Below are 14,060 nucleotides of genomic sequence, written 5' to 3'. Positions count from 1 at the left end.
GGGTTTAACATGTGTCATTGATAAAGACCCATTTCCATATTATTAATATTTGCACTAGGGTGATCATTAAGAGTCTACTTTCCCAGTCATAGCCCCATCAACCAATGTGATCAAGCAGTTGTTTTTCTTCTGAGTTTCTTTTCCCACAGTTCTTCCTCTGGATGTGGATAAAATCCTTACTTTTTAAGAAATTATAAACAGGCTAATTTTTAAAAAACTTATAACCACACATGTTAGTGAACAGCAATATTAGTAGAAACAAGGGAACATCCTACACAGCTTCAGATTTAATACTTGAAGAATACACCATGATGTTACTTCCAAAGAGTGAACTGAAAAATGGAAATAAGATAAACAAAAAATATATATCTATAAGGAAAATGGGTAACATGAAAAGATAAAAATAAGGCAATATTTTCTATGATTTACTTTCTATTGATTCCTATATATACCTGATTTACATAGATTTAACATAGACTTTAAGCAAAAGTGTTAATTTCTTTATTATATTATTATATATAATACTATATTATATTATATACTTTATTATATTATATTCTATATTCTATTATATTACATTATATATATTAGGGGAGAGAGTTTATTTTATAAAGGATGGCTTATGTTCAGAATTATATACATGGAATTTTAATTTAAATAACATTTCTTCTTTCTCATTAGAATGCAGACTATTTTAGGGTAGAGACTATGTTGTTCCTTTTCTTTACAATAGAGAGTTAATGTGTTTGCTGAATTAGTGAAATTTAATTTCTAAATAAAATTTTCAGTATGGGAAATTTTTTTAAAACCCTTACCTTCTGCCTTGGAATTAATATTGTGTATTGGTTCCAAGACAGAAGAGTGGTAAGGACTAGGCAATGGAGGTTAAAAGTCTTGACCAATATTTTTTTTTTTAGGCAATGAGGGTCAAGTGACTTGCCCAGGGTCACACAGCTGGGAAGTGGCTGAGGCCAGATTTGAACCTAGGACCTCCCGTCTCTAGTCCTGGCTCTCAATCTACTGAGCTACCCAGCTGCCCCCAAGTCTTGACCAATATTGCACAGCTGGGAAGTATCTGAGGTCACATTTGAACTCAGGACCTTCCATTTCTGGGCCTGGCTCTTTATCCACTGAACTACCTAGCTGTCTTCTATTCTCTGTACAATAATATTTAAGGTTTGCAAAGTGCTTTACAAATATTATCCTCATGACAGTTTTTAGCAAAGGAGATGCTAGTGTCATCCCTATTTTATAGATGAAGAAATTGAGGCAGACAGAAGTTAAGTGGCTTGGCCTGGGATGCACAACTAGTAAATGTCTGAGGCCAGATTCAAACTCAGTTCTTCTTGACTCTAAGACCAGTATTCTATCCACTGAGTTACCTAGCAAAAAGTGACTCAATTATTGTTTCTAGGCAAGAGTTCAGGACAAAGGCTTTTTCACATCTAAGAGGTCCAGGCATAAAAGGCTCTTAAGAACCTGATTCAGGTGCTTGAAAGTAGGAGATTAATAAGCAGAGGACTTTTAAGTGATCCTGATGCTAGACCCTTGTCCTTTTTTTCCAGCTAATGGCTGCATAGGAGGGAGAAGGGGTGTAGGTATAGATTAGCCAAAAATGAAGAAGAAAAAAGATCATCAAAGCAGTTTTTAATGACCAGAACAGAAGCCAAGAAATGTCACAGGACAGCTTTGTCCCCCCAAATTTAACCCTTCACAAAGCTAAACACGGGATTAAAAATATATTTAAGATGAAAAGTAAATTGTACATGATAGATTTTCTAGGTTTCAGATACAATTCTTATTTGGCATTTGTCAGGATCAGAATGGGAAAACAAAACTCTTTTAAAAAGAAAGGAAATAACACATACTAAGACAAAAAATTCCATTCTCCATGAAAAGCATCTTTTTATTTTGGGTTAAGACAAGTCTCATGCTAGTGAAGGTCCAAGGCTTATGGTGGACAACTCCAGAAGGGTGGAGGTGGGGCGGATCAATACTTTCTAACCTTGCCAAGGTGGCACAAATGATTTGTCTTGTCTGTTCCCAGGACCTGCTCATCCTGGAGTAAGGAATGTGGCGGGCAATCGTTGGTTAAGAAAAGTGTACAGAGCAGCTGCTGATGGATAATTGTTCATTATTACTGCTTAATTGAGAATAAGTGAATTTAAAAAAATTTCTGATTTGAAAAAGTTCCTTTACAATTAAGGTAAACAACCGCACTTCAATTTTCACAATGAAAACTTAAAAAATTAATTTCATTGCTTTTTAACTCACCATCTGTTAATGCAAAGCAGGGTTTTAAAATGAACTTAATTGGGTTTGAATTGACCATTTTGGAGCTCATTAAAAAGTCTTTTTAATTAACATGATTATTTTTTAAGTGTCAAATCAAGATTTTTATCCACTCAGTCAGGTCCTATCCATCAATTTACATATGAGCAAAACCATTTTTATATTAGTCTATTTGTACATCCAGTACTTACCCTAGTGACTGAATGTGGATGGAAGTAGAATATATCATAGGCTGGGTACAAAGGAATAGAAGCTGAGGATTGTGCCTTTGACACAATTTTATTTTAGAATGTTTAGAATTATAGATTTAGAGGCAGGTAGGTGGCACAGTAGATAAAAGTGCCTACCCTGGAGTTGGAAGGACCTTGGTTCAAATCTGATCTCAGGGATTTCCTAGCTGTGTGACCTTGCTCAAGTCACTTAATACCATTTGCCTAGCTCTTGAGCCTTTCTGCCTAGAGTTGTTACTAACTGGGACACAAAGTGAGAGTTTAAAAACAAAACCAAACCAATTTGGGAGTTGGAGGGGGGTATGGAAAATATTAAGGTGACAATTTCTTGGGCACATTTACTAAGAAAAATACTTGCTCTCTTCCCCCTAAAGCCTTCCTTGATTTTCCAACCCCATGTGATCATTTCTACCTCTGAACTCTAGGTACATTCTATTTCTACCTTGATGCTGCATATGTGTGCAGTTATAATTCACGATTCAGAAGGATTTATTGTCCTCAGAGACTCAAAGTCAGCTTTCTGTTGTCTTTCAGTCATTTCAGTCATGTCTGACTCTCTATGGCACCATTTGGGGTTTTCTCGGCAAAGATATTGCAATGGTTCACCATTTCCTTTTCTAAGACATTTGACAGTTGAGGAAACTGAGGCAAACAGAGTTAAGTGGCTTGCCTAGGGACACACAGCTAGTAAGGTCTGAAACTGGATTTAAACTCAAGTCTTCCTGACTGCAGGTCTGGTACTCTATTCACTATGGCACCTAGCTGCCCCTTTAAAAAATAAAAGTTTGGGGGCCAGCTAAGTTTCTCAATGGATAGAGAGCCAGGCCTGGAGATGCTTTAGGTTCCAATCTGGACTCAGACACTTCCTAGCTGTATGCTCCTGGGTAAGTCACTTAGTCCCAATTACCTAACCCTTACACTTCTTCTGCCTTGGAATCCATACTTAGTATAAATTCCATGATAGAAGATAAGAGTTTTGGGGGGGATTTTGTTTGTTTTTTTAATGCATGCAATTAAAGTAGAAAATTCCATTCTCCTTGGGAAGTAGGTGTTCCATCGGTCCTCTAGTGCCAGCCTCTTTCACAGTATCCTAGTAACTTTCTTGGTCAAGTCCTTGACCACCAGTCCCATGTGTACATATATATGTATATATGTTTATATATGTGGTTTTGTTCTATTAGAAAATAAGCCATGTGAGGTCAGAAACCATTTGTTTTTGTATTTGTATCCATGGCACTTGGCACACAGTCGAGCTTTTTCATTTCTGTAGTTGTTCATTAATTAATTCTGTCATTGAATATTCTCTTCCCATCATGCTTTTCTTGCCCTGGTGGAACCTTTGGGTGATATTTCAACACTATAGAAGTCACTGGCATTTTCTTAATAGAAAAGTCATCAGAGGTTATCCAGTTAACTCTCTCATTTAAAAGAAAACCTGAGACCCAGAAAAGTCACATAAAAGACCCAAAGATCAGGGTTTCCATCTTGGTTCTCTGATGTCAGATCCCATCCTTTTTTTTTTTCTTATACAAAGTTGCATCCAGGTAGTTGACATGCTCTTTACAGTTTCAAAGTTTATAAGGTTTAATAGGACTGATGGCTTCCTCTTGGTAACCATTCCCAGTTCTGGTCCTCATTTGCCTGCACTTGAGACCCAATCATCTTGGTTGTCCAGCTCTGGATGCTATCAATGTCTTTCTTACAATGTCATCTCAAATCCCTCTTTCCATCCTTTTCCATCCTTCCCTTCTTCCCTCTGATTCTTCCATTTACCTCTAGGCAGTTAACGAATGTTGAATTAACTATGTGGTCTTAAGAGCCTCCATTTCCTTATCTTTCAAATGAGTCAGAGAAGGGGATGGCCAATCATTCCAGGATCTTTGCCAAGAAAACCCCAAGGGGGTCACAAAGAGACAATTATGAAGGAAACAACTGACCAACAATGTGTCAGACACCGTGCTAAGTGCTAGGGATATAGATACAAGCAAAAAAAAAAAAAAATACAGCTCCTGCCCTCAAGGATCTTCCAGTCTAATTGGGTGGAATTGAAAAGAGGCAAGAGGGAATATAAATGCATGGTGGCACCATGACTGACTCCAGAGAGTTAGAAGTAGAGTCAGCAGGGTGGAACGAGCTTGAGGCTTTGCCTCAAAATGGAGGTTCCAGGAAGAAGCCACCAGTGAGAGAAAGGCACTACAGGGTGGAAAGATGTTCCAGGGTGAGATGGCCATATGGTGGCAAAGTTCATAGAAGCAGACCTTCAATCTTATAAATGCAATATGACTCATAATACAATTTTTAAAAACTTTTACCTTCCATTTTAGAATCATTACTCTGTATTGGTTCCAAGGTAAAAGAGTAGAAAAGTAGTAAGAGCTAGGCAATGATGGTTAAGTGACTTGGCCAGGGTCACATAGTTAGGAAGTATCTGAGATCAAATTTGAACCCAGGACCACTGTCTCTGGGCCTGGATTCAATCTACTGAGCCACCTAGCTGCCCCAGTACCTTTTTTTTTTTTTTTAATATTCTCTTCCCTATTACAATGTAAGTTTTATAGCCAAGCTCTTTGTGATGGCAAAAAAACTGGGAAATGAGGGGATGCCCTTTAATTGGGTAATGGCTGAACAAATTGTGGTATATGTTGGTGATGGAATAATACTATTGTGCTCAAAGGAATAATGAACTGGAGGAATTCTATGTGAACTGGAAAAACCTCCAGGAAGTGATGCAGAGCGAGAGGAGCAGAACCAGGAGAACATTGTATACAGAGACTGATACACTGTGGTACAATCAAACGTAATGGACTTCTCCATTAGTGGCAATGCAATGATCCAGGACAATTCTGAGGGACTTATGAGAAAGAACACTATCCACATTCAGAAGAAGAACTGTGGGAGTAGAAAACCCAGAAGAAAACCAACTGCTTGATCACATGGGTCGATGGGGATATGATTGGGGATATAGACTGTAAAGGATCACCCTGGTGCAAATATCAATAATATGGAAATAGGTCTTGATCAATGACACATGTAAAACCCAGTGGAATTGCTCTTGGCTATGGGGGGTGGGGGGAAGGGAGGAGAGGTGGGAAAGAATAGTATATAGTGGTAGTCTCTCGTTAACTGAGGATGACGATTGTCTTTGTGTGTTTTCATCTATGGTGTATAGATGAGTGTGCACAAAGATACTTGTGCATGAAGGAGATTTAAGTGGAAAAATCATTGCACAGAGACAGTCCCACTCTCTTGGCATTGGAAGCCTGGGTCCAATGGCATGAAAAATCATTACACCTGGAGACTTCCTCAGCTGCATTGGATGGCCGTGTTGTCTTTTGTGCTCCAACACGCCCTAAGCACTCCACAGTGCTTTGCTGTGTCGCCATCTCAGCCGTTGAACTTTCTTATTGGTTTCTTCCCTGTTCCGCCAAAACAGTCTTCACATGCTGGGTGAGCAAAGCCCTGGTTCACCAGGGGTCGACGACCCGATGGCTACCCTCACAAGATGTAGCCGGCCTGTCGAGGCCATTGCCCGGGGTGTGGCCGCTGCCGCATGCTAGCAGCTACTGGGAGCCACAAGTGAGAGCTGGGTGTCAGGTGAGGGTCAGAGGCTGGAGAACTGCCCTAAGAGGGCACGACAAGCCCTCCATACCAGAGATGCTACCCCTCCCTGAGCACCCCATACACCCTGGGAAAGAATACAAATCATGTAAACATGGAAGAATATTCTAAATTACTTAAATAAAATTTTTTCAATAAAAAAAGAAGGTAAACTTCTTGAGAGCAGGACCCAAGACATTTTTGCCCTTCCTTTATGATCCCAAACCCTGCCTAGCATGTAGTTAACATTTAAATCCCTGTTGACTGACTGATAGACTTATTGACTGATGCCCAGGGGCAATGGATCCTGTCTATTCCCAGCTCTACCACTAATGAGGTACAGGTATGTGGAAGAAGGAGCACCAGATTTTCAACCACAAAACCTGAGTTTGAAGCATGCCTGTCTCTTACTCAGCTGTATGATCTCAGCCAATTACTTTCCTTCCCTGGGCTTCAGTTTCTCCCTCTGTAAAATGGAGAAGCCCACTCTACTTTCCATGTCAGAGGGTAAGAGGAAAGAGCTATAGAAATATGGGCAGCTTTTATTAGTTTGGGCCAGTCACTTCCCTTCTGTGGTTCTCAATTTCTTCACCTGTAAAATTAAGGCATTGAAGTGGATAACCTCAGCAATCCCTTCCTGCTTTGACATTCTCTGATTCTACAGTCTGATCTCATTTGATCTGGAAACATTGCTATTCCTGGCTGTTCCTCTGGGGCCTGCCACACATGCTAGGGAAATCAGCATATTCTCTAGCCAAGGTTTCCAGTCCAACAATCAGCAAAATGTGGAATAGGGAAATCTTCAAGGCTCTGGGACCCCTGACCCCTTCCTCCCCAGAGCCTTTCTATAACAAAACCACTCAGACCTGTTTAAAGAAGAAGAAAAAATACTTTTGTTTCCTGTTAATTGAACATAGACTAATTTGATTCAGCTTCATTCAATTCAGCAAAAATGTATTGAGTTCTTACTGTGTGTCCAGCTTTGTATTCAGTGCTGAGTGGGCATGGGCTGGGAAGGACATCAAAGGATGACAGGAACACCTCACTTATCTGACACCATCAGGGAATAAGCTGTTCCACATAAATGGATTTGTTAGGAATCTTATTAAGGTACATTCAACACACACAGAGGTATTGTCAAGCTATTTTGTGTTATTAAATTGGAAACATACCTAGCTTGAAAGTACTTATCCCAGTCTTATTTCATACAATTTGCTTTTCTGTAATCCATGTCTCCAGTTGCTGGGGAAGTTAATCTAACCACTCACCCACCTTGGGAATTCTTAATCTGGGCTTGAACTTTCTTACATGAATGCAGATTTGCCTACTCCCTTCTAGTCAGCAGCAAATGAGATATGCTTCACAGCCCATCCATTTGCCCTGTAGGGCTACCCTGGCTCAGGGCACAAAATCAAGTAAAGATTATCATTGCTTTTGGAAGAGGCTGATCAATTGATTGCTCTATGGATCTATTCACCATTCTGCAACCCTTCAGATCATAACTCCCTTCTTGGACCAACATTCTTAGAGTTGTCCTGATAGTAGAATGGTCCTTCCAATGGAACATAGGAAGGAAGGAAGGAAGGAAGGAAGGAAGGAAGGAAGGAAGGAAGGAAGGAAGGAAGGAAGGAAGGAAGGAAGGAAGGAAGAAAAAAAGAAGAGCACTAATTAAATGCTTACTGTGTGCCAAGCATCATCCTAAGCCCATGTTGGTGAACCTATGGCACATGTGCCAGAAGGGGCTGCTCCCCTCCCCCTCTCCACACTCACCTGAGGGCATTTCTCTTATTACCTGCCTCTCTGTCCAGGAGTCTAATGGGAGCTCTTCCTCCTTCTCTGTCTGGAGTGGGGGGGAAGGCTCACATGTAGCATAAGGGTTGCATTTTGGACACTCGGTTTCCAAAAGATTCACCATCACCGTCCTAAGCCATAGGAATACAAATTTTAAAAGTGGGATGATTCATTCAGTGCTTTCTTTCTTTTCTTTCCTTCCTTCCTTCCTTCCTTCCTTCCTTCCTTCCTTCCTTCCTTCCTTCCTTCCTTCCTTCCTTCCTTCCTTCCTTCCTTCCTTCCTTCTTCTTCCACCTTATTCTCCAACCAAACTATCACCATTTCTCATAGATATCCTCTACATCCATACTTTTTGCCTTTCTAGGATATCCATCTTTACCTGTTGACATCCTACTCATCATTTAAGACCTAGATGAAATAACATCTTTTCAGGGTAGCTAGGTGGTTCGGTGGATAGAAAGCTTAGAGACAGGAGGTCTTTGATTTGAATCTGGCCTCAGACACTTCCTAGCTGTGTGACCCTTGGCAAACCATGTAACCTCAATTGCCTGCCCCTTACCACTCTTCTGTCTTGGAATCAATACTTGGTATGGATTCTAAGACAGAAGGTAAAGGTTTAAAAAAACATATCTTTCCCCCAAAGAGAATCATGTATATTTAGAGGTGCAAGGTACCTCTGAGATCATGTAGTCCATTTATTTATTTATTATTTATTATATTTATTTATTATAGATGAGGAAGTTGATGCCTAGAGAGACTAAGTGACTTGCTCAATTTCACTTAGGTAAGTAGCAGAGACAGGATTTGAACTCAATTTCTCTGACTCCAAATTTAGTTCTTTATATAGTGTATCCTTCTGGGAATAGTCATTACCAAGCTGGGGAGAATCTGTGAAAATTTCCTGGAGGAACTGGTATTTGAGTGGAGACTTAATTTTGCGAAATGCTCTCTCTTTTTCAGTACACACGCACGTGCGCACATATGCACACATAGATATACATTTTTCCTTAATCTGGAAAAAGCCATTTTAGGCATTGGGCCTATATTAAGGGGCATACAAAATTTAGAACAGTATAATAACTGATATGCAGAAAGGGAAAAAAATTAAGAAACTCTCCTCCTTGGAAAATTAAAAAAAAAAAACCTGAATACAAATTTACTATAGCAGCATCTAGACAAATTAGCCAAATGTCACGTAGTAGCATCTGGGAGAAGCAGCTCTTGTGGCAAGATGATCTGTGTGGAGTCTGCCATAATAGTAAAACGCAGATGGGTAAGTGATAGGGCAAGACAGTAACCCAGTATGCAATGGAAGAAGAAGCTGAAACCACAGGCCAGCCCTGGGTTCCGCTTGAGAAGGAACATTCTACCCAGCTTCTCATTCCACTTAATGAATCTGGGTTGTGTGTTTTGTGTTACAAACAGGAACAGCTGTTTGTCATGTGGATAAGGATAAGGACAGATAAGGAAACCCAGCTCCAGTCATGATGGAAACCCCAGAAGTCATAGGCTTCCCCTTGCTAGTTATATGGCCATGGATGACTCACTTCACTTTTTGGAGTCTCAATTTCTTCATCTACAAAAGGGATATAATAATACTTGCATACCTTACCTCGCTGAATTATTGTGAGGAAGATGCTTTGTTGTGCCATACAAATTGCAAGTTAAGTTATGATTCTTATTATATGAGCACCAAATTTTCCCTTTGGAATGCATCCAATAGACATGCGCGCACACACACACACACACACACACACACACACACACACACACTAGTGGTCTTATGGCCAACAACAAAATGTCCCTTGGAATAGAGGGCTGATTAAGGGTGTGCTCCCCGTTCTGGAATCACCTTTATGAAGACATAGTCCATGTATGGGCATAATGAAGGCAAAGGGACATCTTTGCATTCCCCAAAGGAAAATGGAAACCCTTGTGTTCCTGGTGGCCAGCATTCTCCCAGAGAACACTAATTAGAGGAGAGAACTGGTCATTGAAAACCATTGGTTTCTTGGATAACTTTTGGTGAATCATTACACAACTGATCTCTGCACAGTGGGTGCCCGCATGTACAGAATCTAGGAATGGATGGAGAGAGATGAATTTCTTGGAAAAGGCTTTGTCTCCTTTCCCTCTCTCTTCTCTTGTTAACTGGTTCTCATATTTCCAAAATAACTCGCCTCACCTACTGAGAACATCACTTGAAAATGTTCAGTGTCCTGAAAACTGCCTGTTTTCAACTTCACCTCCACGGTTAACCATGTGAGGAGGGATCAGGAAACTGTCTCTTCACACTGTGAATGTCCCCAGCCCTCCTCCCTAATGACTTAGGTCAAGCAAATTCATGTCAACCAGCCCTAAAAGCTAGCATCTCAGCTGTGGGAATTGCCTGGCAGCTTCAAGAAGCCATCAGGACATCTTTAGCAACTCTGGAGGACTAGGGGTGAACTTCTCTGTGCTCCTGTTGGAACCCCAATATCCAAAACTCATTGCCAGGGGATCCTTTTCTTATTGGTGGAGTTCAATTCAATGCCCAAGGGAGAGGGAGCAGTCCTATACCAGTTGGCTTTTGGACTGAAGTTATGTATCCAAGAGAACAAAGATCTCTCCGTCTCCTTCTCCCTTTCCCTCTCCCTTTCCCCCCCCCCCCCCTTTCTCGACCCCACACCCCAACCCTCTGTCTTATTTTTATTTATTTATTTTAATTTTAAAATATTTTTCCATGTTTCCATGATTCATTTTCTTTCCCTCTCCTCTTCCCTCCCCCTTCCCAGAGCCCACAAGCAATTCCACTGGGTTGTACCAATGTTGTCACTTGATACCTATTTCCATATTATTCATTTTTGCTATAGAGAGATTTTTTAAAGCCTAAAACCCAAATCCATATATACATGTGATAAGTGATGTCATGCATTTTGCTTTTGCATTTCTACTCCCATAGTTCTTTCTCTCAATGTGTTTAGCATTCTTTCACATAAGTTCTTCAGGAGTGTCCTGACTTGTTTCTTTGCTGCTAGTAGCAAAGTCCATTACATCCAACCTTCTGCTTTAGTATCAGTTCTAAGACAGAAGAGTAGGAAGGGATTGGCAATCAGGGTTAAGTGACTTGCCCAGGGTCATTTAGCTAAAAAGTATTTAAGGTCAAATTTAAACCCAGGTGCTCCCACCTCCAGATCTGGCTCTCTATCCACTGCTTCTTCTCCCTCATCTTTCTTATATATACAACTTACACATTGTGTTGCCAGTAAACAATCCAGGCTTAGTCTAACATCTCTGGGAAAACCTGGTCATGATTGCTTGCAAGAGGTGGTGGTTTAGTTTTAGGCTATTCAATGTATACATTCCCTTAAACTTAACTCAGATTGAATGTTCTCTTCTGCTTCCCAATAGTCCTGTACTGTTGTTTTTTTTTTTTTGTTAACCTTAACTTATTTTAGAATGGATATTAAGTATGGATTCCAAGGCAGAAGAGCAGTAAGGGTTAGGTAATTGGGGTTAAGTGACTTACCCAGAGTCACACAACTAGGAAGTGTGTGAGGCTAGATTTGAACCCAAGACCTCCCATCTCCAGGCCTGGCTCTCTATCCACTGAGCAACCTAGCTGACCCACTCCACTAAGTTCCTAGAGAGATCATCAGGCATTATTTCACCTCATTTACATAGTTCCACCTATTCCTCCAGAGCAATAGGCATCATGGGTATAATTAGCTTTGCCAGATAAATATATGCAACTACAAAAAAAAAATTCAGTTAGTCAATACACATTTATTAAGTGCCTACTATGTGCCAGGGACTTTACTAAGTGTTGGAGATGAAAAGAAGGTAAAAGATAGCCCCTGCTCCAAGGAGCTATAACTATAATACTAGAGGTGATACTCACCTGGGAGACTAATGGGAGAGTCATTTGTTTAGTGCCTACTTCACGGCTCAGCCACAGAACTGACTCTATTCATCTCTTTTCTTCTTCTTTTCCCTTAGAGTGACTACAGTCTGTTTTGTACTTGAGCCATGGACATCTTTCTTCATGGCCAGGCTGACTCAAATCTCCAACATTATTTTCTGCTAAAAAAAAAATCTCTTCTTCCTTCTTAGATTTTCTAGAATTTATTCTCTGCCCTTCTCTTACATAGGCAGCTAGGTGGTGCAGTGGATAGAACCCCAGGTCTAGGGCTTGGAAGTCCTAGATTCAAATTTACTAGCTGTGTGATTCTAGAAAAATCCCTTAACCTCTGTTTGCTTCACTTTCCTCAACTGTAAAATGGGGACCCCAATAGCATCTAACCCTTAGGATTTGGGGGAAGATCAAATGAGATAAAATTAGTAAAATGCTTAGCACAGTGCCTAAGAAATAGTAAATACTTAACAAACGTTTTCCCCATCCACCTTGGATTCTTCTTTTATTATTTTGTTTATGTCTGACATGGTCTTGGAGTGTTAGTGGGAGAGATCAATGGTTCTCAAGAAGGCAAACGGAAGGATATAGTAGCTAAGACTTACTAACATGCTTAATGTTAAGGATTATTTTGCATCCTCCACAATGGAGGGCTTCCAATTTATGATTCCAATCTAACTTTGCTCAACCCTGCTGACTGAGGCCCTCTCTTTAGGTCACAAGCTGCTGATGCAAAGTTTTCAAGACAAAAGTACTGATATACAACTTTACCAATGGAATCAAGAAAATTAAGAAACTGAATTGCACTTGGAAGTAAATGAGAAACCAGAGAAACCCAGTGAGCATAGATCCAACATTGGCCTTTCCAACATTAAGGGATTTGTAATTAATCGATTCGTTGTATGAGAGCCGCCATGGGGTATTAATGTATGACGTTTTTCTGTAACACTTGGCGATTTACAAGGAGATAGCCTCATAACCACTCTATGAAGTAGATATTAGCATCTCCATTTTGTAGTTGAGAAAACTTAATTAATTTGCATGGAGAGGTAGAAAAAGTGCTGGATGAGGAATCAGAGGACCCAGGTTGGCATCCCAACTCTTGATCTCTCTGAATCTCAGTTTCCTCATCTGTAAAATGAAGGTGTTGGAGCAAATGACCTCTGTGGTCTCTTCCAGCTCTCAATCTTTAAGTGTATGCTCCCGATTCTGTATCAGAGCTGGGGCACAAGCTCAGGCCTTCCAATTTCAATTCTAGAATTTACTCTCCTTTACCAAGTTATCTCCCTAGTAACAAGAACCTTGGACTTAGAATCAGGACACTTAAGCTTGAGTATGGATCCTGCTGCTTTGGAAGTATCTGAGAAGTTGCCGTTTAAGCTTGTGAATCTCAGTTTTCTCATCCATAAAATTGAGATAATATATACCTATGGAAGGGTCAGATATCTATTATACATATAAAATAGGCATTTGATATATTATATATAATAGACATATAAATCTATAACTAATATTGAATATATAAGCATATCATATGTACTATATCTATAACATATATAATATATAAGGTATCTATCATATAGCTGTGTTATATCTGATATATATAAGAAAAATAATCATAACAGATACTTTATATAGACTACTGTATAAATGGGGATTTTGAACCTATGAACTTGATCCCCCAGAAATCCCTTCATATTTCCCAAAATTCCCTTTAATTTCTCCTGTGCCTCCCTGAAATGTGGAGGCACAATCTCCATTTATACACTATTTTGTGGTTATTATATAATATAGAATACTTTATGTTATATATTATATTCATGTATTTCTATATATATGTAGGTTTTTTTGGTTATTGTCCTTGTATATATTGTCCAATGTTCTTGTTACTAGGGAGGAACACAGTATAATTGTACATTGTAATTATGCAATATTCTCTATAAGAATCTGTAATCTCAAGGAAAACAACAAATTGGGAAAAAATCTTCATAAAAACCTCTGACAAAGGTTTAATTACTCAAATTTATAAAGAGCTAAATCAAGTGTACAAAAAATCAAGCCATCCCCCAATTGATAAATGGGCAAGGGACATGGATAGGCAGTTTTCAGATAAAGAAATCAAAACTATTAATAAGCACATGAAAAAGTGTTCTAAATCTCTTATAATCAGAGAGATGCAAATCAAAACAACTCTGAGGTATCACCTCACACCTAGCAGATTGGCTAACATGACAGCTATGCAAAGTAATGAATGCTGG

The sequence above is a fragment of the Monodelphis domestica genome, chromosome 2, assembly GCF_027887165.1.
Source record: "Monodelphis domestica isolate mMonDom1 chromosome 2, mMonDom1.pri, whole genome shotgun sequence".
In the NCBI taxonomy this organism is placed as follows: Eukaryota; Metazoa; Chordata; class Mammalia; order Didelphimorphia; family Didelphidae; genus Monodelphis; species Monodelphis domestica.
The sequence above is the reverse complement of the archived record's forward strand: the minus strand, read 5'-3'. Positions refer to the sequence as shown.